The sequence below is a fragment of the Cervus elaphus genome, chromosome 12 (assembly GCF_910594005.1).
Source record: "Cervus elaphus chromosome 12, mCerEla1.1, whole genome shotgun sequence".
Taxonomy (NCBI): domain Eukaryota; kingdom Metazoa; phylum Chordata; class Mammalia; order Artiodactyla; family Cervidae; genus Cervus; species Cervus elaphus.
Genome location: NC_057826.1, coordinates 14,821,695 through 14,848,808, shown reverse-complemented (window position 1 = coordinate 14,848,808; position 27,114 = coordinate 14,821,695). Strand labels below are relative to the sequence as shown.

The 27,114-nt window shown below is 46.4% G+C and overlaps 1 long non-coding RNA gene across 2 annotated transcripts in view; it reads right to left on the bottom strand.

Annotated features, from left to right (window-relative positions):
• LOC122705898 overlaps positions 1-27,114 on the bottom strand; it is a 206,243-nt gene that overhangs the window by 24,130 nt on the left and 154,999 nt on the right. For both annotated transcript variants that reach the window (XR_006344183.1, XR_006344180.1), the window contains one exon: positions 2,677-2,789. This is a non-coding gene — a long non-coding RNA (uncharacterized LOC122705898). The remainder of the gene's footprint in view (positions 1-2,676; positions 2,790-27,114) is intronic.

Genomic DNA, 27,114 nt, shown 5'->3' with positions numbered 1-27,114 from the left:
ATACATATATATATTCAATTAATCCTCAAAACAATCTAAGAGGTATATAACGTTATTATCCACTTTTTATAGATAAGGAAACAAAAGGATGAGAGAAATTAAGAATCTTGCCCAAGGTCACAACACTTAGATACACTAGAGCTGGGGTCCATCCTCAGATAGTCAGACTTCAGAGCCAAGGATTCTGCCCTCTGCTGTAACAGAGGACATATACGACACCTGTACGTCATAGGTGCACAGGACACCTGGAAACCCTCCTGGGCATATATGAGTACCGTAAGTTAGTTTTCTCTGAGCTGTGTCTGTACTGTGAATACGAACATTGGAGAGTTGACTTGAGTTATCTGGGGCTTCCCTGGTGGCTCAGATGGTAAAGAGTCTGCCTGCAATGCGGGAGACCCAGGTTCGATCCCTGGGTGGGGAAGATCCCCTGGAGAAGGAAATGGCAGTCCACTCCAGTATTCTTGCCTGGAGAATTCCATGGACAGAGGAGCCTGGGGTCACAAAGAATCGGACACGACTGAGGGACTAACACTGTCACTTTCATGCTTTAGGGTGGGGCACAATTTGCTGGCGTGAGTGCCCAGCAATTACCAAGAAAGATTCTGCTTCCCCGGACATGTGGGAGCATTGCCCTGTGCATATATAAGAGACCGCAGACAGGGCAAAAATACTCAATCAAGTGACAGAAAAATCAACAACTGCTTGCTTTTAGAGACTCTGAGATCTTTATTTTCCTGTCTTCCTAGTAACTGTTTGCCATTATTATTATATGGTGTTCTCTTGAGTCTTCTTCTGCACTTGGCTCCTGGGAGACCCATGTTTTTCTACCACTCTGATTTTTCTCCCCATTCAGCCCCCTGTGGAGTCTGAGTTTCGGGGAAGATTTAGGACCACAGGGAAAAAGTCTTAAAAGACTGTTCCTTTAAAGGAAAATGCTCTGAGATGGAGGCATAAAGCCCAATGAGGAAGCACTTCCCTGCCTGTGCCTTTTGTCACTTGTGAGACAGCAATGGAGGAATCCTTTGCAGCTAGATGAGCCAGGTTAGAGTCTTGGTCTGCTGTGTGACCTCTCTGAGCCTCAGTTTTCTGTTTCATAAAGTGAGATAACTCTTATTCTTTCTGCTTCAAAGATTGTTAAAAGAGCTTAACAAGTTAGTAAAGATTGTTACTAGCTGTGATCCAGTCATCAAATCTAATTAGCCATAGAGGATGACTTCCTGTGGGATATCAATACAAGATAAGGTTCCTCTTCCCAAGACTCTCTCCACCGTGAACAATTGTGAGGAGTCTGAAATTCTACCAGTAGTGATGTACTTGTTTGGATCTACCATCATCCTATGGTAGCATGAATCCTTTGGAAGTGGTGATATCTTCAGTTTTATCAGGTTATCCCTTAGAGAAAGGGTTGTTAATATTTTTGGAAGTAAGACCAGACCTTGTTTGAGAGTCTGATGAAATCTATAGATGCTCTATCCAGAAACATGCACAAATTTGGGAAGGTGGAATCATAAACCAGCTTCCTTGCCTTGTCCACGGTGCAGTCGGTAAGGAGCTTGGCTGCAATGGACATCTGCTCTTTATGCTTGCCCTGCAGGCCCATCCTCTGCTTTTGGTAACAGCTACTTACTTCTCCTTGGGGACCAATTACAACAGAGAGGACCAATTTTCTCAAACACATCAGTGACTTCTCACCGTGAGCACCTGCTGGAGGGCTCTCTCTGCCCACAGAAACATGCTCAGGCCATGTGCCTGGAGCAGGTAAGATGTGTGGGGAGATAACATCCCCAGGAGCAATCCTTAGCTGAACATCAATTGTGCACTGGTGGGTAAATGCCCCACTTCCTCAGCTGTCAGGTGGGACAACTTCAAAGCTGCTTCCACACAATCTTCCGGGGCCCTTGGTGGAGCTGAGCCCCAGTGGCCCTTAATGTAACCTGCTCATTAACGCCCTTCTATTGTTTCTTCACTTCCCCATCTGCCTTTCCACGCCCCTAATGATGGGGGCTTCCCTGGTGGCTTAGGCGGTAAAGAATCCACCTGCAATGCAGAAGATCTGCGTTCAATCCCTGGGTCAGGAAGATTCCCTGGAGAGGGAAATGGCAACCCACTCCAGTGTTCTAGCCTGGAGAGTTCCATGGACAGAGGAGCCTGGGGGGCTACAGTCCATGGGGTTGCAAAGAGTTGGTATGACTGAGCAACTAACACTCACTTTCAACGATGCTTTCTGGGGCCACCTTCCAGATAAAACACTTCCCCCCAAACCCTTATCTCAGGGTCTGTCTTTGGGGGAACCTAACCAAAGACCCCACTTTCCCACCATCCTTGGTGTACAAACTTGAGGTGGAGTTAATCCTACCCCTTTCCTTGAGGTGGGCACCTGACCCAAGCAGTGGTACTGAGGGTCATCCCTGGGACTTTTGCAGAAAGCACAGCAAAGGAGGCACTGCCTTTTTCACTGGGGTCACTGTCTGCAAAGACCAGGAAGGCCTGGAGTTACCAGGGTCAGCCTTGCCACCAAGTAGAGAACAAGCAAGGCCAAGAAGGCTGAGAGAAGGGAGAAGGGATGAAAGCACCCAGGTCTCAGCTCCACGTGGGACCACACCTACCCGTGGACCTTTCTGTGACATGAGCCAATGAAGCCCTTAGCTGGCTTACAGCGTTGTACCTCCTTACCCCAGGAGGTGATGTTCTTCAAAGGACACGCGGGAGTTTCTTGTGCTGTCTCTCCGGGTCTGCAGCTTCCAAGATGGCTGAGTGCAGGAAACCCACGCCGGCACAGTGGTCCCCTGGAGAGAGAAGCATATTCTCCTTGTTACCCCTAAGCAACGCACCTCTGATCGGGACTGGGGAGGGCTCCCCTCCCTGGATTGTGATCCTGTGGTGCTGGTCCCCAGACCTGCCTCCTCCCCAGTGAGTTCCCAGCCTAGAAAACAGGCTCACGGGAGTCCAGGGCCACTGTCCTTTGCAGGCCTTGTGGTGGGAGCTTTCAGAGGCAGAGCAGACATGATTCAGCCCCGGACACAGGGTCTGGCTAGGTTGGAGCTAACCTGTGTCGTGTCTGCATTGGCTGCCTCCACCACAGCCCTAACCTTCTATTCTAGTAGGATATCAAGACAAAACACTCAGCACTGTGCCTGGCACATAATGAGGCTTTATTTAATTAGTTAAAAAAATTTTTTTTGCCATGCTACAAGACATGTGGAATCTTAGTCCCCGGACCAGGGATTGAACCCAAACCCCTGCCTTGGATTGAACCCAAACCCCTGCATTGGAGCAGGGCTTCCCTGATAGCTCAGTTGGTAAAGAATCTGCCTGCAATGCAGGAGATCGCGGTTCAATTCCTGAGTCGGGAAGATCTGCTGCAGAAGTGATAGGCTACCCACCCCAGTATTCTTGGGCTTCCCTTGTGGCTCAGCTGGTAAAGAATCCGCCCGCAATGCGGGAGACCTGGGTTCGATTCCTGGGTTGGGAAGATCCCCTGGAGAAGGGAAGAGCTACCCACTCCAGTATTCTTGCATGGAGAATCCCATGGACAGAGGAGCCTAGTAGGCTACAGTCCACGGGGGCCCAAAGAGTTGGACGTGACTGAGCGACTTTCACTTTCACTTTCCTGCACTGGAAGTGCAGAGTCTTAGCCTCTAGACCCCTAGGGAATTCCAATGGGGATTTAATAAGGGGCTGCTGTTACTATAGTACTGTTACTATTATTGTTGTCTTCGCTGCCCTCCTTGGGGCAGGTCCTTAGCACTTTTGGATTTTGGCAACAGCTTCTTAAATTTATCTTGTCACCAGTATTCCCTCCTCTTCACATCCAAACTCTGTACTGGGGGACCTTTGTCCGCCCCTGGTTGGATCCTGCTCTTCCTCTCTAGCACGTGTTTCCTCATCCATCTTTCCCTGAATACACTGGACCTTCATTTCTTGCTTGTGCAATTCTGCCTGCCTGGACTATTTCTCATACCTTCCTATCAGAATTCTGCCAGTTCTTCCAGGTAACGTCAGCGATCTTCCCCTCTGTGTTAGTCAGGTTGGTCTCAGTAACAAATAGGCCCTAGATCTCCGTGACACGTGAGTGCATAGGAAAGGGTCCTTCTTCACACACACTGCAAGTTCAGCATGGTCTGCTCCATGGAACCCTCACAGGAGAAGCCAGGTTCCACCATCTAGAAGGCAGCCAGTGGGTGTCACCCATTCCACCCAGGTGGTGAATGGAAGCCACACAAAGTGTTCTCAACCCCTTGCCCGTGACTGATTCAGGGACAAGGCTGGGCTAATTTCAGCCAACAAGATGTGAAGAGAGACTTCTTGGGGCTCAGGGGGAAAGAACTTCTTCAGTCTCACCAGACAGACAGCCCCACAAAGACGGGCTGCTCAAGAGCAAAGCCACACAGCTCCCTAGTGGGCGTTGCATTTGTTTCCTGAGACAAATCTTGTAACAAAAAATAGTTAAAAAAAATAGAAACATGTTGTTTTAGAGGTCGGAGGCCAGAAGTCCAAAATCAAGGCATTGGCAGGATTGGGAGGCTCTAGGGGAGCATCCTTGCCTCTTCCAGGTTTTGGAGGCTCCAGGCATTCCTTGTATAATCCAGTCTCCGCCTCTGTCTTCACATGGCCTCCTCCTCTGTGCCCAGGTCCCCTTCTGTCTGTTATAACTATGTGTGCATGCTAAGTCACCTCAGTCGTGTCCAACCCTTTGCAACACTATTGACTGTGGCCCACCAGGCTACTCTGTCCATGGGACTCTCCAGACAAGAATAACTGGAGGGGGTTGCCATTTCCTCCTCCAGGGGATTTTATAAGTTGTAGGTTATAAGTATACCTGTTGTTAGATTTAGGACTCAGAAGGCCAATCCAGGATGATCTCATTTCAAGATCCTTAACTTAACTATATCTCAAAGGACCCTTTTCCAAATAAGGTCATATTCATAGGTTCTGGGGCATGGACATATCTTTTGTGGGGACCCCTTTCACCCCACCCCAGCCATTTACCAATTTTGAGGAAAGCCAGCCTGAGAACAACACTAACATGTTGGGAGAAGGCAGAGCCAACAAAGAGCAAAGAAAGCCAGCGTCTTGATCACTCCGTGCCTGAAGCTAACACTACCTCTTTACTTCCTACATGTGAGATAAGTTCCTTTGTCAGTCAAAGTAGGTTCTCTATTACATGCACCCCTTTCAGCTTTGACCACCTGCATTTGTCCCCATCCCTTGGGGATCTTGAGAGATATTGACCTGGACTCAGATTTCTCTGGCCAGGTAGACCTTGGTTCCTCTGGTCGTGGGCACCTAGTGCATAGCACACACTGTTTCCTGGGGATAATTCTGTCCTTCAGCTGTCTCTCGGGTTTCCCACCCTCCCATATTGGTGTCACTCTGGCTGAATTATACATGAAGCTCTAATTGATCAGTCATTAACCTCACCTTCGTGGAGACCATCGACGTGATCAGGAATCTGCCTCTGCTGAGCTCACCTCTGCCAGTAGCAGCCTGGGCCCACCCCTCGCCCCTGCAGTTCATGGCTTCCGTTCATCACACCTTTGTTGGTAGGCCTTCAGCCGAGCCCCATCCCAGAGACGGTCTCTGTCCATGCCAATTTAAATTAATTTTGCCAGTCAGATTTCATGAGACACTGAATCAAAAGCTTTTCGAAAAATCAAAAAGCACTAAATCTTCAACGGACCCTCTTCCCACTAACATTACAAATTAGTTCAAATAAAAAAGCATTATGGTTTCCCGGCATGACGTCTGCGTAAACCTGCCATCTCAGTTTATGGCTCAGGCCTCTGTTGCCCTCCAGCTGCTTACTGGATTTTCTACTCGTAAAATTTATCGTAAATTTTTAATCATAAAATTTGTTCTATGGCTTGCCTACAAACAGAACTTATGGCTTCCCTGGGGTGAAATTGCTGGAATCGGTTTTCTTCCCGTTTTTCAAGCCCAGTTCCACGTTTTTCCTCTCCAAGCGGTCTCCCGTGGTTCACTCTCTTTTTGAAAGTAGATGTCAAGAGTTCCTGAAGTTCATTAGCTAATTCTGGCCAGACCTTTCAGTTCGTGCGCTCTGATTTATGCATCTCCCTAGCATTTAATTTTTCTAAGTGACCCTTTACCTGTTTTTTTTTATTATGACTTACTAATTGCACCCATTTCCTGACTTTATTTTTCTTATTAAAGACAGGTTTTAATAGGTGGTTCATTTCTCAGCCTCTTAAGGGCCCTGATTAATTTCACTCACCTCCCAGTCACTCAGGAATGGATCCCCTTTCTTGCTAATATTTCTTTGCCCCTGACCTGACAGGTCTGGAGTTTGTACCTGAGTGGCAGGTAGATGCCAAGGTATAGGCACAGGATCTGGTTCAAATTCTGCCTCCACCACATCTAGGTTGCATGACGTTACTTGAACTTCTTTCGTCTAGTTTCTTTAGCAGTAAAAGGAGGACAGTGGAGCCAAAATCCTCATGGTGGGGGACTTTCCTGGTGGTCCAGTGGTTAAGAACCTGCCTTGTAAAGCAGGCGATGCGGGTTCCATCCCCGGTCTGCGAACTGAGATTCCCACATGCCTCGGAGCAACTAAGCCCACACACCACAACTGGAGTCCATGTGCTGCAACAAAAGATCCCACATGCTGCAACTGTGACCCGACGTGTCCAAATTTTGAAAAAAGAAAAAAACTCATGGCAGAATTCAGTGAGACAGGGCAAGCTGTCTAGGTCCTGGCACGTGGTAAGCACTTAGTAAACATTAACTATGCTTTGTAAACACTATGCTTTGGGAGAGAAACTCTCTTTCATTTAAATAGTCTCATCTAATTCATCCTTTTCTGAGCAACTTCTATGATTCTAGCATTCAGTCAGGTTGAAGAGGGGGTGGTTACAGAGCAGAATACCATCACCTGGTTTCCAATTCCAGGTTCTTTTCTTGATAGTACACTACCTACCTCCCAGCTCTCAGAGCCTTAGTTCTCAGCCTCTGGCTGCGGAGAATTCCAGGGCAAAGAAACAAATTTGAACTCTTGTGCCTGTGGGGGCCCACCTGCCTTATCACTCATGGGCACTGAGCTGGCATGCGATCTTGAGTCCACTGACTCTCCAAATCAGGACTTTTCAACCTTGGCTGCTCTCTGGAATCACCTGGAGAACTTAAAAAGATCCTGATGTCCAGGTCATAACTCAGAGCCCTCTGAGAATCTCTGGGGTGGGACCCAGGCATCGGTTATTTCTGAAAGCTTCCCAGGCATTGCCAACCTGCAGCCACAGCTGAAAAGCTACTCTCTCACGCCAGTGCTTCTCAAGCTCTGGAGTAAACCGGAATCACTCAGAGGGCTTACTAGCCATCAAATTGCTAGGTCCATCCCAGGTTTTCAGTAGTTCTGGGATGGGGCCCGAGGATTACATGTCCTAATGAGTTCCCAGGCACTGCCTTGCTGGACCACACGCTGAGAACCACTGCTCTCGATGGCCTGACTCCCATCTTACCCAATCACGCAGATGCTCCTGAGTGCCTGATCTGCTGTGCATCTCCCCTCTGCGTCACCCCTCTCTGGTGAGACCCCTGCCCCCAGAGCTCCATACAGACCCTGTACATACAAGAAGAGAGGACTTCAATAAAATAGGAGACATGAGGAAATTCAGCCTCAGATAAATTGGATTGATTAAGAAATGAAAGGGCAGGGGGCAGAAGAGTTAATTAACTTGAATGTCTGTGTCACTTATTTAATATATCCCTTCAATAGTGAGAGGTGATTTTCATCCCGTGACTGGCAGCTTTGGTCACAGCCGAGGAAGACAGGCCACGTTGGAAAAATCTGCTCTCAATCAGATCTGCCACTTCTGATGGTGGGACTGTGGCCAAGCTACTGACAGACCAGTTGCCCACTCTGAAAACAGAGGGTTATAACGATGCTTGCTTCTACTAGAGCTGTGAGGCTTAGATGAAGAAACATTTGAAAGTGCCTGCTCAGTAAACGGGGTGCATGGCTTTCTAAGTGGCACAGTGGTAAAGAATCCTTGCCTGCCATTGCAGGAGACGCAGGAGATGCAGGTTCAATCCCTGGGTTGGGAAGATCTCCTGGAGTAGGAAATGGCAGGGGATTTCCTACTCTGCCCATTGGAAATTCTTGGAATTTCCCATTTCAAGAAAACTTTGCCTGGAGAATCTCATGGACAGAGGAGCCTGGTGGGTTACAGCCCATGAGGTCTCAAAGAGTTAGACGCGACTGCACACACACACACAATCGATAAATGGCAGCTATCATTATAACTATTATTAATCCCATATGATAATTCTCGGCTTTGCTCCTTTCAGCGCCCCTCGGGTAAATATTATCAGCAATGAATTATGCTTACAGTTTAGTGGAGGGAACCTTTGTCTCATCCAATTAGCGGGGGCACACGTATTGGTTAACGACAGCTGCTGTGTTTACCAGGGTAGCTCAGAACCCAGTTCTGTGATGTTTTGACAGTCATCTTTAGCCCAAGTTTTCTGATATGTTTCTCTCCTATTACTTAACTCAGTTTCATTCATTACCACTAGCTAATTTCGTCTCTCCACTGGCTTCTCAGATCTCCCAAAAGAAGCCCTGCCATTCTCTGCTGTGTCTCACTGGATGGCCACTCAGTCATGCTTGATGGTGGATGGATATGAGATCTAAATGAATATGAATGACCTAAAATCCTGCAGAGCAATGAGTGATTTAAAAGCAGTAAATTATTAAATGCATAGAAAACATGAAGAGTCTGGGTCTCACTGGACTCATCTGTGAGGTGGAATCAATTCTATTTTAACTAACATTGGATGAGAACAGGGAAGTCAACAGTGAAGAGAAAAGAACATTGCGAGTCGTGAGTTCAGATTCCAGATCTACCAGCTCCTTCCCTTCTCTCTCTTTAATGGGCAGCGTCCTCAACCTCTCTAAGCCTTGAGGTCCTGAGGTGTAAAGTGAAATTAATGATGTCTCCACTATGGGCTCCTGTGAGGTTAGAAGGTACGACATATGTGGGTATACCTGGCATAGTGCCTATCCCCTTGGCAGTTCAGTTAACCCTTGACTCTACTCTGGTTTGTAAGGATTTGGATCCAACCACCCTGCAGCTTCCCTAGTGCCAGGCTAGTCGGGGGAGGTGGAGGAAGCAGGCAAGGCACCTGCATCATTTAAGGAGACCCTAACTCCCAGGGTTGTGCAAGTACAGGGGGTCAGCCCAGAGAGTCATCTCCTCCTTAAATGATACTCCTTAGATACTTCGTTTGCAGCATCTTAGTCTCCACCTGGGGCTTCTGCGTGACTTTTAATATCTCCAAACTCTGTACATAATTTAATTTAAATGACCATCATGAAACTGGCTTGGAATCTCCTTTGAGGGTTCTCAAACCTACTGGAATATATAGTTTTCAGATCTAATCAAAACAGACAGCAGGGCTTCCCTAGTGGTCCAGTGGTTAAGAATCCACTTGCCAACACAAGGGACACGGGTTCGATCCCTGGTCTGGGAAGATCCCACATGCCACAGGGCAACTAAGCCCAAGGGCCACAACTTCTGAGTCTGCACTCTACAGCCCTTATGCCACAACAACTGAGCCTGTGTGCTGCGTCTACTTAAGTCTGCACGCCCTGGGGTCCGTGCTCCACCATGAGAAGCCCGCACACCACAGCTTGAGAGTAGCCCATGCTCGCCACAACTAGAGAAAGCCCGTGCACAGCAATGAAGACCCAGCACAGCCAAAATAAATACATAAATGAACAGGTTAAAAAACACGATGGTTAAGTGGTGATGCTAGCTCAACACACAAAAGCCCAAGGGCGGCAGGGCTGGATTCCTGTCCCCATGGAGGGTCCATGCTACACCTCCCAGTCCCACTTGAACACAATCCTTTCCTTCCTTGGCTTGTCAGGTTTGGACCTCTCTCATCTCCATGAGGTAGGAAGCTTAGTTAGGGTTCTCCCAGTTAAAGCAATTATGAGATGAGGAAATGAGTGATTTCTATAAGGTCCCCAAGCTGATCAGATTTGATCAGCACAGGCTAGACCAGTATTTCTCAAAGCAGAGTTAGAGACCGCTAGGGGTACTTGTCCATGTCCGGATTTCTGGGCCTGGGCGCTACACCAGACCTCCCGATGCAGTCCCTGGAGATGGGACTGGAATGGGCGGAGATACTCGTGGAGGTCCTAACTTCACTGACTTCTGTGCCCTGGTCCCACGTCGGCCATCACACCACACACCTGGGTGTCCAGGAGAGAATGATGCTTTACCAGCCTGAAATACGTGCGCTGTGGGTGCTGCTTTGTATGAAGTTATAAGTCCACTGATACAGCAGCTAAGCATGCATTTTTATAATACTGGGAAAAATATAACTGCCACCTTAAGTACACAAGTTCATGAATTTTTGCTTAAAGTTAAATTTTGAAATCGATTTAAAGTTGATGCTAAGAAAAGATGGCACATATAGTACTACAATTTGACCCAAATTGTGAAAGTGATACAACAGTGATTATAGCGTGGAAAACACAGCTTTGGGTGATTCCAAGTCAGGAACAGAAATGAAGCAGGAAGGCAGGGCTGCTTCTAAAGGAATTTTTAATGCCCTGCAGAGACTCACTACCTCTGTGCATCAACCACGGCCAGCAGCCCGTAAATGGCATGATAAATATTTACAGCGACCGTTGTCATCATGCCGGCTGCCAGCGGGAGTGTAAAGTTCTCCTCTCAGGGACAATCCACAGCCCATTCCAACAGGTTGTCAGAACCCTAGACTCAAACTCCATCCAGGGCTGCAGACCAGGAAGCAGGCCAAGGATGGACACGGCGTCCTTCTCACACCTTCAGAAGGCTTTCCCAGGGCCGCTGCTACCCGGGGAGGTTCTTCCCCACAGCTTCCCAAGGGACCAGTGCAGATGGCCAGGTAGGCGGGGGCCTGGGATGTGGGCAGGGGCTTTGTGCAAGGAAGAGATGACAGAGAAAGAAAGAGAGGAGAATGGGGGCGGGGACGGGGGAGACTGGAGGAGAAAGAAAAAAGGAAAAGCCGGGGGTAGTGGGGGGAAGGCATTTGAAAAATTAAAAGGCAAGGCCCCATCAGATGGTGTTGGGCAAGGAAAGCGTGTTACAGGCAGGAGTAATTGGTAATCGGAGCTGATGTGAAGAAGAGATGATTTATGGGAGCATGCAGACAGGGGTGGAATAATTTTTGGAGCATAACGGGGAACTTACTGAACGCCTGAAACTCAGCTACTTATCCACTCGTTCTTGTGATGAATTAGCTCTTGTTTAAAGTAACCGTGGCTCCATTTTTCATTCTGATTACTACACTTGATATCTTTCTCTCCCTCTGTTTCCCTCTGACCACTGCCCCCTTACCAGGTTCTGGGTGCAGAGGCACCGGCTTTGTAGAAACACGTCACTCCTCCTCCTTACCCCCACCCCCGTCCCCTATAACAATATTAACTCCGAACAGCCAAGTCTAAAAGCACTTGAAATACACAAAGATTAGGAGCAGGCAGAATTAGTGAAGACTTTACATGCAAGGCTGGCCTGCTTGTGCATCCTGAAGAATGGTGATTCCTCCGCTATCTGATATGAAAAGTCTCTCTCCTGGCCCGTCTACTGTCCTTAAAAGTGTGAGGCCAAGAGCACACTATCCACTTGGCTGGAGCACTCCTTTCGGAGATGGAAAGGCTTTTGAGGACCCTGGCAAGCTTCACAAGAGAGAAATCAAGACAAACAATGTCCTACACCAACTACCCCTCCTGGCCAACATTTTAAAAATTCAGCTTAATCAGTTTAAAATTGATTTTCTGCAAAAGGTCTAGGTATACCAGGATCAAGTTTTTATTATTAAAATTTTTTTTCTTGAATAAATATACCACCTTCAAAAACTCAGGCCCCCATGTGGTCCAGTCTCAACACAAATTTCCAATGAAGAAAAAAAATATCAGTCTGACAAAAAAAAGTGATTCGTGCCAGTTAAATATTTATAACAGTTGCTTGTGAAAATAACAAAGGAAAAATATTTATCTGACGCTCGGGAAAAATTCCTAAGACATTCTTGACATCCTTTTCCTTCCAAAATGATCAACAGTAAACCACAAGGTTCTCCAAGCCGCCACGTGTGGCCCCAGGTCAGATTGTTGCCTGAGCCCAAAGGGGCTGTGCAGGCAGTGGCCCAGCCCTTCCCTTCTTATCACTGCCACCCATCCCTCAAACCCCGCTGCCTCTGCTTTTTCTCCTATTGGTAACTAGACACCCTCCTCCTCCTCGCCACCCTCCTCCTCCTCGCCACCCTCCTCCTCCTCGCCACCCTCCTCCTCCTCGCCACGGGGCCTTACTGCCTCCCCCATCTCGGCCTTCACCTGCCTCGGGCGTCATTCTTGCCCTCCATTGGCGGGTCTATCTCAGGTCTGTTGAGATCTTTTCTTTTTCAGCAGACCCTTGGTTCTGCCGACTTCTGCTCCAAAACGACCTCAGCACCGGGGCCCCCACTGTCTTCCCTGAATTTCTAGACCGCTGCACCACTGGTTCATTGGAAGGGCTGATGTTGAAGCTGAAACTCCAATACTTGGGCCACCTGATGTGAAGAGTTGACTCATTGGAAAAGACCCTGATGCTGGGAAAGATTGAGGGCAGGAGGAGAAGGGGACGACAGAGGATGAGATGGTGGGATGGCATCACTGACTCAACAGACATGGGTTTGGGTGGACTCTGGGAGTTGGTGATGGACAGGGAGGCCTGGCGTGCTGCAGCTCATGGGGTCGCAAAGAGTCGGACACGACTGAGAGACTGAACTGAACTGAACTGCACCACTGGGCCTGTGGGAACCTACACTCCCTACCTCCAGTTGCTCTTTGGCTCCTGACTCTGGCTTCCACCTTTAAATGCAGCTTCCCGGAGCTCCCTTGGGGCTCACGTCTACACTGCCAGTTTGTTTGGCAATGTTCGCTCACATTCAGACCCCAGCTCTCCTGGCTGTGGGTCCCCTCTTCACCTCGATGATTCCCCTCGGCATCGGAGGGAAAGGGGAGAGCGGAGGAGGCCGGTGGGGAGCAGATGAGAAAGGCTTTGGATTTAGAATCAGGGCTCTTAGCATCTATTCCCCAATTCTGCCACTGATTCTAGGCAATGGGTTTCCCTCTCTGGGAAATAAATAAAGTTTCCTTGTGTAGAAATAAAGAGATGAATAAACTAGTCATGAAGATCCCTTCCGGTGTCATGTTTGAGAGCATGTGGTTTGCAGTCAGGCTCAGGATCACACCCCATTTCTACCCCTCTGAGCCTCTGTAAAACTGACCTCCCGGTGTTTTATGAGGATTAAACGAGAGACTGACTACAGAGGACTTATCACAGTGCCTGGCACTCGGTGAACCCTCAGTGTCAGCTGCTAATGTGATGAAGACTTACCATCACTCTATCATTAAGCTAACCTTGGAAGGCTTTCCGTTTCTTGTAGGTTTATTCAATCAACCTTTCAGAGCCACGTCTCAGTCTTTATTCTGGTTTATCACACTTGTTCAATAAGACCACTCTCCGCAGTGGACAGTGCGACTCTCCATTCAGCCCGCAGGGATATCAGAATGGCATGGCAGGAAGAGAGAACAGCCCCCAACAGCGGCTGAGAGTCACTCTTGCTTCCCCTAATAAGAAAACATCCATCAAGAAGGAGCTGGTTCAACCTCAGCATAGTCAGACAGGTCTGGCACTCTGGGAGATGCCCAGTTAATCTGTCATCTGGGCTCGGGTGTCCTTCCTGAGCTTGGGGAAGCGTGGTTGGGTGCAGGGCAGGGAGGCACTGGTCTTGGCTGACAGAGAACAGAATCAGGGAACTGGAGAGATAGCAAGCAGGGCTGAAGCCAAAACCGAGAAGCTGTCAGATGGTCCCACCTAAGTTCAAGAGGGCTGGCTAGAGAAAGAGAGTCTGGAGAGGCGCTGGCCGGGTTTGTATGACTGCGATGGTACAACTCATCCCCGGCCTCCTCCAGTTCCCCCCTGTCCCGCAAACTCAGCCGCCTCCCAGCCTGAGTGGGAAGCTGGATTCAGAGGGAGCGCTTACCCTGTGGCGACCTTACCCTTCTCTGGCTGGTTGGTGGGTTCCCTGCATGTCTGGCCACCAGGCGGACATTCTAGAAAGATGACAGACATCTGGCTCCTCCAGCAGCAGAGAGGACTTGAGCTCCCAGTCTCTAGCCAACCACAAAGGGCATTTTCCTTTTTTGCTGGAGGTCATCTTACTGGCTGGAGCTTGAAGATGAGCAGGTCCCCTGAGCAGAGCTGGCAGCAGCCTTTGATTGCTAGAAAGCAAGACCGACTGTATACCTCGGGCCCAGTGAGACTCAGCAAGCTCACACTGGCCCACCTGGGACTCGAAATTCACTTCGGTCCTCCATTCATCCATTCCGAAGACAGTTATTGAGTGCCAATCAGGCGCCCAGCCCTTGATAAGAGTTGGAGCTGACTCAGATCCAAGGTTGGAAGACCAGTGAGCCAACCTATCCCTGGAGACAAAAAGCCATTCAGAGCGCTTACTTCTCCCCTCCGGCAACAGTAGGCCAATTCCAACAGCTGGGAGCCACTGGAGAACAGCAACAGGGCTGTTCTGTTCATTGTTGTCGCATCAGCGATGAGCGCAGTGCCTGGAAACTAGAAGGCACTAGGAAAACTTTCTGGAGGAGATGCTTCTTCCAAAAGCGTCTGTGGGTAGATGGCTCCTGAGCGCCCTAGACCAGATGGGCCACATCTGCAGCTATTCCTCTCCAGGGTGGTGTGTCTCTCTCTCTCACACACACACACACACACACACAGACACCACCTGTGAGGCTTTGTACCGATGCCCAGCCAGGCCTGATGTGACTCGTTATAATGACAATGCCAAGAGGTTGGATGGTGATGGTGATGTTCCTACTCCAGCTGAGGAAATTGAGACTCAGGAAGTTTAAATGAATTGCTTATCATCACACCCAACTTCCAATGGAGAAGAAAATGGCAACCCACTCCAGTATTCTTGCCTGGAGAATCCCATGGACAGAGGAGCCTGGTGGGCTACTGTCCATGGGGTCACAAGAGTCAAACGCGACTTAGCAACTAAACCACTACCACCAACTTCCAAAAGCTGTCTTCCTGGAGTGTCGGCATAGAGGACACTATCAAGGAGTTTGGAGTGAGGATGTGGAGGCTAGAAAAGCTTAGGGAAGGGCAAGAGGAGCCGATACTACAAGTTTGGGAACCAGCAGGAGGTGGGGCTTCCAGCCTAGACTCAGGATGCACCTGTAGTGTGTGTCCTTGGGTGGGGGCTTCAGGAAGAAGACCTCAGAGCCCTCATTCCTTCAGTTCAGTTCAGTAGCTCAGTCGTGTCTGACTCTTTGTGACCCCAAGGACTGCAACACAGGCTTCCCTGTCCATCACCAACTCCTAGAGCTTGCTCAAACTCATGTCCATCAAGTTGGTGATGCCATCCAACCATCTCATCCTCTGTCGTCCCTTTCTCCTCCCGCCTTCAATCTTTGCAGAGTAATAATTCAGCAACTCTGATTGGCTGCTGGCTTGCAGAATGGGGTGGTTAGGCTGAGGCTGTGGCAAGATGGAGCACTAGCTGTGTGTATTTCCTCCCAGTGACTGTGAGCAGATTGAGATGGGCCGAGAGTCAGTTTTCGCAGGTGAGGCCAAGGTGGGGTCAGGGACCCATGCTGTGTTTGTTCAGTAACCGAACCTCCCTCTTCCCCAGTAGCCCCTGCCTGTTTTAAGGTGAAGTGCAGATCTTTAAGTTAATAATTAGCTTGTCACAAGCTCATCAATGCCCCATCAAGGGAGTGGCAGAAAGGGAAGGAGGGGAGGCGGGGGAAGGGAAGAGGGCCCAGCCCACACACCCCAGGCGGCTGCGGCCCCTGCTCACCTGGCCCATAATAAATAGGATGAAAGGCGCTCCTGATAAATGCCCGTGTCAGGGAGAGATTTTACCTTCACTCAGAAACAATGTAATATCTCGGCTATTACCCCAAATAATTTATCAATGTGTAATAGCTTTGTGCAGACCTCAGATAGGAGGGGAGCTGCGCTATCAGAGATGGATGTAGCCTACCTTCGGCTTTTAATTTTTAATGTTCGCAGCCAGCTTTGCATTAAAGGCCAGGTGTCATATAAAGCCTTAATGTAAGAGGGGAGTTCATGAATTCTAATCAAGGGAGGAGCGCTCCCTGGCTGGCTGCTGTCACCTCCCACTGTTCTTATTGATCTTTTGTTTTCTTCCCTCCTGTTCTTCCAGCTCTCCTAGCTCTCCCCTCCGCCCCCTCCACCTCATCCTTCCTTACCCTCCCTGCCCTGGGGACCCTTCCCCATCCCACCGTGGGCTTTCCCCCCCCCCCAAGTCTCAGCCTTTTCTTCCCCAGAAGAGGGTCTCTGGCTGGCTGGGCCGGGGCAGCAGAGATTCTACAACAACTGGACCAGATGGCCAAACTCCAGTGTGCAAAATTCCTTTCCCTTTCCATTCATCCATTCCATTTTTTAAAATTTATGTATTCATTTCTTTTTCTTCCATTCATCCAAAAAGTAGTTTTGAATGCCCACAGGGGTCGGGTCCAACTCTTTGCTGGGGCCCATGGACAAGGTTAGAGGCCAGAGAGGTGGCTTCTGTCCCTTGTTGTTCAGTCACTAAGTCGTGTCTGACTTTTCGAACTCATGAACTGTAGCTCCTCTGTCCTCCACTCTGCCCCTTAGAGGGATGTATAACCTTGTTGGCACAAGGCTCCTTCAGCCAACACATGTGTACTCGTGACTTGAGATGGCTACATAAGATTTAAAGGAAACCCTCAAATGGCATCGTCTCAGTGAGGTCTTAGAGGACAGTTTTTTAAAATTTGAGTGCCTAACTGTGCATACACACACCCATGCCCACCCCTGTCCGCATTCATTGTCCCTAGCTCTGCTACATCCTCCCCAGAGTGCTGACCACCTTCCGCCATGCTTTGTAAATTGTGTTTATTTTGCTTAGGATCTGTCTCCTTTTACAAAAATGTAAGCTCCATGAAGGCAGGAATTTTGGCCTATTTTGGCCTGATGTATCCCTGGTGCATAGAACAGTGCCCGACACATAGTGGATGCTCAGTAAATACTACTGATGAATTAAGAGATCAAGAGTCAAGCTCAGAAAAGAGCAGTGGTGTCTGGGCGGTAGGAAGGGGAGGCTTCCAGCCGCAGGCCTCTTCAACTCTTCTGCCCGGAGCGTGTTCTCGCCCTGGGGAATCCTGTTTAAAATGCCACTGTAGTTCCCCACAGGAACCACAATCTTCCTCCGGAAGATTCCACTTCTCCAGGGGATCTTCCCTTTTCCAAGGGATCGAACCCAGGTCTCCCACATTGAAAGTGGATGCTTTACCGTCTGAGTCTAGGTGTGTGATCACTCACTCCAAGATCAGACATCCTGGAGTAAGAAGCCAAGTGGGCCTTAGGAAGCATCACTACGAACAAAGCTAGTAGAGGTGACAGAATTTCAGCTGAGCTATTTCAAATCCTAAAAGATGATGCTGTGAAAGTGCTGCACTCAATATGCACTCAAATATGCACTCAAAATTTGGAAAATTCAGCAGTGGCCACAGGACTGGAAAATCCCAAAGAAAGGCAATGCCAAAAATGTTCAAACTACCACACCATTGCACTCATCTCACACGGTAGCTATGACCAACCTAGACAGCTTATTAAAAAGCAGAGACATTACTTTGCCAACAAAGGTCTGTCCAAATCAAAGCTATGGTTTTTCCAGTAGTCATGTATGAATGTGAGAGTTGGACTATAAAGAAAGCTGAGCACCAAAGAATTGATGCTTTTGAACTGTGGTGTTGGAGAAGACTCTTGAGAGTCCTTTGGACTGTAAGGAGATCCAACCAGTCCGTCCTAAAGAAGATCAGTCCTGAATATTCATTGGAAGGACTGATGCTGAAGCTGAAACTGTTAGAAAAAACGCCGCGGGAGGAAAAAGCCGCCTCAAAGGACCTGCGGTAAAGGCCTTTATTAAGCGTCGCTCTCGGGCAGAACTCCCGGGGGCAGGTGAGTGAGGAGACGAAGGGAGTCTTCGAGGTATTAGGGGTGGGGAGGGGTTTTATAGTCAGGGCCCGGCGTCCAAGCCAGGTCTTCCCATGTAAGGAAGAAAGCGCGGGCTACAGCGGCGGTTGGTGTCCAAGGGCTCTGTGTCGGCACCCGATTGGACCAGGCTGCAGGGGGCCGGCCCCTGGAAGTTTAGCCAGCCTCCGGAACTTGCCTGCGGCACTTTTTCGGGGCATGCCTCAACATGCCCGACCTTTCAGAAACTCCAATACTTTGGCCACCTGACGTGAAGAACTGACTCATTGGAAAAGACCCTGATGCTGGGAAAGATTGAAGGTGGGAGGAAAAGGGGATTACAGAGGATGAGATGGTTGGATGGCATCACCAACTCAATGGACTTGAATTTGAGTAAACTCCGGGAGTTGGTGATGGACGGGGAGGCCTGGCAAGCTGCAGTCCATGGGGTTGCAGAGAGTCGGACACGACTGAGTGACTGAACTGAACTGAACACACACTAGCAAAGTAATGCTCAAAACCCTCCAAGCCAGGCTTCAACAGTAGGTGAGCCGTGAACTTCCAGATGTTCAAGCTGGATTTAGGAAAGGCAGAGGAACCGGAGATCAAATTGCCAACATCCACTGGATCATAGAAAAAGCAAGAGAATTCCAGAAAAGCATCTACTTCTACTTTATTGATTATGCTAAAGCCTTTGACTGTGTGGATTACAACCAAGTGTGGAAAATTCTTAGAGATGGGAATACCAGACCACCTGACCTGCTTCCTGAGAAATCTGTATGCAGGTCAAGAAGCAAGTTAGGACATGGAACAACAGACTGGTTCCAAATTGGGAAAGAAGTATGTCAAGGCTGTATATTGTCATCCTGCTTATTTAACTTATGTGCAGAGTACATCATGAAAAATGCCAGGCTGGATGAAGCACAAGCTGGAATCAGGACTGCCAGGAGAAACACCAATAATCTCAGATATGCAGATGACACCACCCTTATGGAAGAAAGTAAAGAGAAACTAAAGAGCCTCTTGATGAAAGAGAAAGAGGAGAGTGAAAAAGGTGGTTTAAAACTCAATATTCAAAAGAAGAAGATCATGTGAAACTCCAATACTCTAGCTACTGGATGTGAGGAGCTGACTCATTGGAAAAGGCCCTGATCCTGGGAAAGATTGAAGGCAGGAGAAGGGGGCGACAGAGGATGAGATGGTTGGATAGCATCATCGACTCAATGGACATGAGTTTAAGCAAACTCCAGGAGATAGTGAAGGATAGGGGAGCCTGGCATGCTACAGCGCATGGGATCGCAAAGAGTCACACACAACTTAGCAACTCAACAACAACAACAATGAATGAACGACCCCTTCACGGATCACAGCCTTGTCGTGGTGAAGGGGCTTGAGTAACTCAATGCCCTGAGCCATGCCCTGTAGGGCCACCCAAGATGGAAGGGTCACAGTGAAGAGTTCTGACAAAATGTGGTCCACTGGAGAAGGGAATGGCAACTCACTCCATATTCTTGCTTAGAGAATCCTCTGGATAGCATGGCATCACTGACTCCATGGACATGAATTTGAGCAAATTCTGAGAGATAGTGGAAGACAGAGGAGCCTGACTTGCTGCAGTCTACTGGAATGCAAAGAGGCAGACACAACTTAGCAATTGAACAACAATGAATGAATGATGAATGAAAAATGTATGTGCAGGTAACTCCCACAGAAACCCCTCAAAGCTAAAGATATAAATGTTCAAGATACATTCCTCAGAATCACTTTTGGAGTTTCAAACAAACAACAAACCACCCAGATTCCTGGACCCACCCCAACCTTGCTTAGAGAGCCCTGGGGAGATTCTGATGTTAACAAGGCACAGATTCTTGGGCCCCACCCTGCACTAGGGCTGGCTCTGAACGTTTAACAATCTCTGAACGTTTAACAATCTTCTCCAGTGACCGGAGGAGTCAGAGCAGTTTGGGAACACTCCTTGTGCTCATCCCCCCTCGAGGGCTTCAAAGTGAGATCACACTTTTTTCCAGCCCTAGCCAGTCTCTGAGGCCCTCCTCCAGTCCTCTGTGATTTTCAGGGCGGGAAGGGGCACTCCTGATCATTCTATTTCAGGGCTTCTCAACCTGGGTGCTGTTGACATTTGGGGTGGGATAATTCTCTGTTCTGGGGATGGTTCCCTGTAGGGCAGGACGTCTAGCAGTAGCCCTGACCTCTACTCTCTAGATGCCTGCAGCAACCTCTCCCCGCTCCAGATATGACAACCAAAAACTGTCTCCAGACATTGCCAGCTGTCCACCAGGGGACAAAATCTCCCCCAGTCAGGAATCATTCCAGTCCTGTTTGGGATTCATAAAGGCTAAATTCTTGGCCCGAGAGAAGTGACACAGCTAAGATTTCAGAAAACCACTGGAGAGGCCAAGTTTTACCTTTACTCTCTAGGGCTCTTTTGCCCGAGCATAACAATTGAATTGACATGTGCTGTTGCATGCTGTTGCTTCTGTCGTGTCTGACTCTTTGCAACCCTATGGGCTGTAGCCCACCAGGATCCTCTGCCCATGGGCTTCTCCAGGCAAGAATACTGGAGTGTGCTGCCATGCCCTCCTCCAGGGATCAAACCCGCCTCTCTTATATCTTTTGGGATACCACCTGGGAAGCCCCTAAATTGACCTAAGACAGATCAACAGAGAGAAAAGCATACAAATATACTTAATAAGGGGACGACAGAGGATGAGATAGTTGGATGGTATCACAAACTCTATGGACGTGAATTTGAGTAAGCTCTGGGAGTTGGTGATGGACAGAGAAGCCTGGAGTGCTGCAGTCCATAGGGTCACAAAGAGTCAGACACGACTGAGCAACTGAACTAAACTGATATTTAATAAATATTTTATGTGACACGGGAAGACCCAAAGAAATGGCACAAACCTCCCTGCTTTTATATTAGATTGAACAAAGAGGGACCATTGTGAAAAAGTGACTTAACTATGAGGGGAGGCTAATGAAAGATAATAATTATTTTATTTTTTATTTTTGGATAATAATTATTTTAACAAGGTCTCTTTGTACAGTATTCTCTTAGTCTCAACTTTTTGTCCTTCGTAAGAATGCTACTTTCCTTGGTATAAGCAAAACATCTTATTGGGGGGCGGGGGGTGGAGGGGAGGGCCACACACTGAGGCATGTGGGATCTTAGTTCCCTGACTAGGGATAGAACCAGCGCCCCCTGAAGTAGAAGTTCAAAGTCTTAACCACTGGACCACCAGGGAAATTCCCAGGGAGGACATTTTTCATAAGAGAATTTTATCTCCGACCTTTAAGAAGGGCTTCCCTGACGGCTTAGCTGGTAGAGAATCCACCTGCAATGCGGGAGACCTGGGTTTGATCCCTGGGCTGGGAAGATTCCCTGGAGAAGGGAAAGGTTACCCACTCCAGTATTCTGACCTAGAGAATTTCATGGACTAACATGACTGAGCAACTTTCACTTTCACTTTTTAAGAAAAAGAAGGAAGATCAGAGTTTTTCTTATATGTGCTATTTTTCACATGCCTTTAACTCAAAATAGTCAATATACCAGAGAGGCACCTTTTGGAATGCAACGTTCTAAACTCCTTCATAATCAAAAATACAAATGAAAATTACACGTGAAAGGATGCATCACAACATTTTTTTATAATGGCAGAAAGCTGGAAACAGCCAAAGTGACTAAATATGCAAGTGACTTTTTTTTTTTAATGTATGGCAGTTTACATGGTAGAATATTAAGCAGCCACGAACAGACTGATATTAAAAATTAATGATGTAAAAAAAAAATTAATGATGTAGAATATGATTAAAGGTTAAATGAGAAAAATCAGTTTTCACAGTGGGATGAAGAACATGGTCTCAAGTGAAAACAGAAGGTCATAATTTTGTACTATTTCACAATAGAAATGTATTTAATTTTTTCCTGATAAAACATCATTGTGAGAAGTTGAAACAATACAGAGAAAGTGAAAATTCTCCCTATACAGTCTACTTCCCTGTCACAAGGCCAGACAAAAGTGTGAGGGCTCCCCAGGCTAAGTTGGACTTAATATAGGTTATGCTGATAATGGCATCTGGTCCCATCACTTCATGGCAAATAGATGGGGAAACAGTGAAAACAGTGTCAGACTTCATTTTTGGGGGCTCCAAAATCACTACAGATAGTGACTGCAGCCTGAAATTAAAAGACGCTTGCTCCTTGGAAGAAAAGTTATGACAAGCCTAGACAGCATATTAAAGAGCAGAGACATTACTTTGCCAGCAAAGGTCCATCTAATCAAGGCTATGGTTTTTCCAGTAGTCATGTATGGATGGGAGAGTTGGACCATAAGGAAAGCTGAGGGCCTTTGATGCTTTTGAATTGTGGTGTTGGGGGAAGACTCTTGAGAGTCCCTTGAACTGCAAGGAGATACAACCAGTTCATCCTAAAGAATATCAGTCCTAAATAGTCTTTGGAAGGACTGATGCTGAAGCTGAAACTCCTGCCCACCTGATTCGAAGAACTGACTCACTGGAAAAGATCCTGATGCTGGGAAAGATTGAAGGCAGGAGGAGAAGCAGATGACAGAGGATGAGATGGTTGGATGGCATCACCAACTCGATGGACATGAGCTTAAGCAAGCTCCAGGAGTTGGTGATAGACAGGGAAGCCTGGTGTGCTGCAGTCCATGGGATCGCAAAGAATCAGACATGACTGAGCATCTGAACTGAACTGATGCTGATAACCCTAAAGTACACATTCAACAGCCATTTAGTGGAAATGAAGAGAAACACACTTACTGAACAACAACAAAAAATTCTATATTTCTATTTCAAAATAAATCATTTATTGAAATGAAAAATGCTTTTTGTTTTCAATTATTTGAAACAGAAACGTATTTGAAACATGCAGAATATTATAGAAAAAATATAAATAAATTCTTAAATATCTAATGTTAACTTATTTGCTTTAGAACTTTTAGTTCCTGAGAAATATTGTGATCTTATAGCTAATAGTATAAGTAATAGATCTTATAGTATAAGGATAATAATAGATCTTATAGTATAAGTCTTGCTTTCTTACATTTTCTCTCCTCAGTTCAGTTCAGTTCAGTCGCTCAGTCATGTCCGACTCTTTGCGGCCCCATGAACCACAGCACACCAGGCCTCCCTGTCTATCACCAACTCCCAGAGTCCATCCAAACCCATGTCCATTGAGTCGGTGAAACCATCAAACCATCTCATCCTCTGTCGTCCCCTTCTCCTCCTGCCCTCAATCTTTCCCAGCATCAGGGTCTTTTCAAATGAGTCAGCTCTTCGCATCAAGTATTGGAGTTTCAGCTTCAACATCAGTCCTTCCAATGAACACCCAGGACTGATCTCCTTTAGGATGGACTGGTTGAATCTTCTTGCAGTCCAAGGGACTCTCAAGAGTCTTTTCCAACACCACAGTTCAAAAGCATCAATTCTTTGGCACTCAGCTTTCTTTATAGTCCAACTCTCACATCCATACATGACTACTGGAAAAACCATAGCCTTGACTAGACGGACCTTTGCTGGCAAAGTAATGTCTCTGTTTTTTAATATACTGTCTAGGTTGGTCATAACTTTCCTTCCAAGGAGTAAGTGTCTTTAATTTCATGGTTGCAATCACCATCTGCAGTGATTTTGGAGCCCAGAAAAATAAAGTCAGCTACTGTTCCCACTGTTTCTCCACCTATTTACCATGAAGTGATGGAACCAGATGCCATGATCTTAGTTTTCTGAATGTTGAGCTTTAAGCCAACTTTTTCACTCTCCTCTTTCACTTTCATCAAGAGGTTCTTTAGTTCTTCTTCACTTTCTGCCATAAGGGTGGTGTCTGAGGATCTGCATATCTGAGGTTATTGATATTTCTCCTGCCAGTCTTGACTCCAGCTTGTGCTTCCTCCATCCCAGTGTTTCTCATGATGTACACTGCATATAAGTTAAATAAGTAGGGTGACAATATACAGCCTTGATGTACTCCTTTTCCTATTTGGAACCAGTCTGTTGTTCCATGTCCAGTTCTAACTGTTGCTTCCTGACCTACATACAGATTTCTCAAGAGGCTCAGGTGGTCTGGTAGTCCCATCTCTAAGAATTTTCCACAGTTTGTTGTGACCCACACAGTCAAAGGCTTTGGCATAGTCAATAAAGCAGAAATAGATGTTTTTCTGGAACTCTCTTGCTTTTTCGATGATCCAGCGAATGTTGGCAATTTGATCTCTGGTTCCTCTGCCTCTTCTAAAACCAGCTTGAACATCTGGAAATTCACAGTTCACATATTGCTGAAGCCTGGCTCCTACTTTTACTTAAAAAAAATCAGTATATTGAAAGTGATGTAAGTTATTCATATGCACGTTTTTACCATATTTACTATATATATGCTTCCATAAACAATTTTTTCTTGCAATTAAAAATTGCAAACTATATCAAATTTTTCTGATAGTCTCTTGCAATTTGCTTTTTAAATTTTGTGATTTTTTTTAACTTGTCCACACACACATATATATATTCATTAATTTATTGATTTCAACTGCTAACTTCTATGACATTAAATCCTTCAACTACAGTTCATCTACTCTTCAACTGAAGTACAGTTAGTTTCTTTCCAATTTTTCTATTTCTAACAGTAACACATGAAATTCCTTATACAGATTTCCTTGTGTATTTGTGGGAGAGTTTGATTCCTGGGTAACACTTCTCAAACTTTTTTACCTCAGGAGTCCTTTATCGTCTTAACAATTCTTGAGGACCCTAAGAGATTTTGTGTGAGGGTGTTACATCTGTCAATAGGTATCAGAGCTACCAGTTTAGAAATAAAACTGAGAATTAAAGAAATAGGTACTCATTAATTAAGACAATAATAAGCCATTCCATGTTAATATAGATAATAAATATTTTTTGTCTTTTTTTAAAAATTAATTTATTTATTTTAATTGGAGGCTAATTACTTTACAATATTGTAGTGGTTTTTGCCATACATTGACATGAATCAGCCATGGGTGTACATGTGTCCCCCGTCCTGAACCCCCCTCCCCCCTCCCTCCCCATCCCATCCCTCAGGGTCATCCCAGTGCACTGGCCCTGAGCGCCCTGTCTTATGCATCAAACCTGCACTGACGATCTATTTCACATATGGTAATGTACATGTTTCAATGCTGTTCTCTCAAATCATCCCACCTTCGCTTTCTCTCACAGAGTCCAAAATTCTGTTCTTTACATTCAGTGTCTCTTTTGCTGTCTCACATATAGGGTCATTGTTACCTAGATAATAAATTTTTATAAAAATAATGTTTTTCAAAACAAATATAGTAAGATGAGTAGCATTCATTTTTACAAATCTAATACCTGTTGTATTATATGGTTTTGGTTGAAGTCTATAAAGAAAAATTGGCCTCACATAGATACATAGTTAGAAAAGGAAAGAGTAATTTAGTAGCCATTTCAGATAATTGTGGATATTGTTTGATAATTTGCCAAAATCCAACAAATGGTTATTTCTTAAAGATCAGGTGCAATGTGAAACCTGAACCCATATTAATTAACTTTTTGTACATTAAAATGCAGGGCTTCCCTGGTGCTTCAGTTGGTAAAGAATCTGCCTGCAGTGAGGGAGACCCGGGTTTGATCCCTGGGTTGGGAAGATCGCCTGGAGAAGGAAACAGCTACCCACTCCAGTATTCTGGCCTGGAGAATCCCATGGACTATCCATGGGATCGCAAAGAGTTGGACATGACTGAGTGACTTTCACTTCACATTAAAATGCAATCGTCTATCTCGTACTCTGAGTTGATCTTTTACTCATGATTTTTGTAACATCACACATTGATTATTTGGAAAAAACATCCTGTGGATCTTCCAATGTTGGCACACTTCAGCATACAATAAAAGTTCATTAACATCACCTCTGATCTTATCACAAAAGTCTTGGAGTGTGGGAAGCAATCTTGCTCATGGTGGCAGATAAAAGTTTCCTAAAATTTCAAAGTTCCAATTTTATCATTGGCAATGTATGTTATCAGTTGTTTTCCTTGATGTGAGCAACTCACTTTATTTTTGAGAAAATGTCTGCCAAGTATCCAAATCTGAATAACCATTGTGTTTTGCTTTTTTTTTTTTTTGGCAATGCAGCAAGGCTTCTGGGATCTTAGTTCTCCATTCAAGGATTGAACCTGGGCCCCAGGTGGTGAAAGCACAGAGTCCTAACCACTGGACTCCTAAGGAATTCCCCAAATAACTGTAGTTTGTGAATTATTCTTTCAAGGAAAAGTAATGTTCCATGAAAAAACTGGCCAGCTGATCTTTCAGCTCAAGATAGTTCCGTATGTGCTTCTCCTCCAGACAGTTGCACTCGAGTATTCAGCAGAAGGGCTTTCTTTATGTGCAATTCCCATTTCATCACACAGAATTTTAGAAAGTCAAGGACTCTGGAGCCAAGATTTTTAAAAATTAAAAACTTTACAGCCCTAGGTAGAATATTCTTTAGTAAAACTGGTTTCCCCCTACAAAGTGTATGAGAATGCAGAATGCAACGATGGCTGGGCATAGTCTGGGGCCGCCGCACTGATGCATGCTGAGTAATCAGTAGACTTCTGCACCGTGGCTTTTACTTTTATACACTCAGAGCAAATGCTAACACAGAAAAAGAGACAGGTAACAGGTTAATATCATTTTGAAAAAAGTTTTGACCTTGTAGATCCCCTGGAAGCAGTTCTGGGATTAGACAATTGTTGCTTTAGAGTATCTAACCAGAAGCTGAATTGCTAGGATGGCTGAGCTGGTGATTCAGACGGTAAAGAATCTGCCTGCAATGTGGGAGACCCAGGTTAGATCCCTGGGTCGGGAAGATTCCCTGGAGAAGGGCATGGCAACCCACTCCAGCATTCTTGCCTGGAGAATTCCATGGACAGAGGAGCCTGGTGGGCTACATACAGTCCATGGGGTCACAAAGAGTTGGACACACCTGAGTGATAACACCTTCACTTTCACTTTGGATGTGCACATCTCGCCTTTACTTGTCACTCCCAAATCACTCTTCATGTGGGTTTATTTACTCCCACCA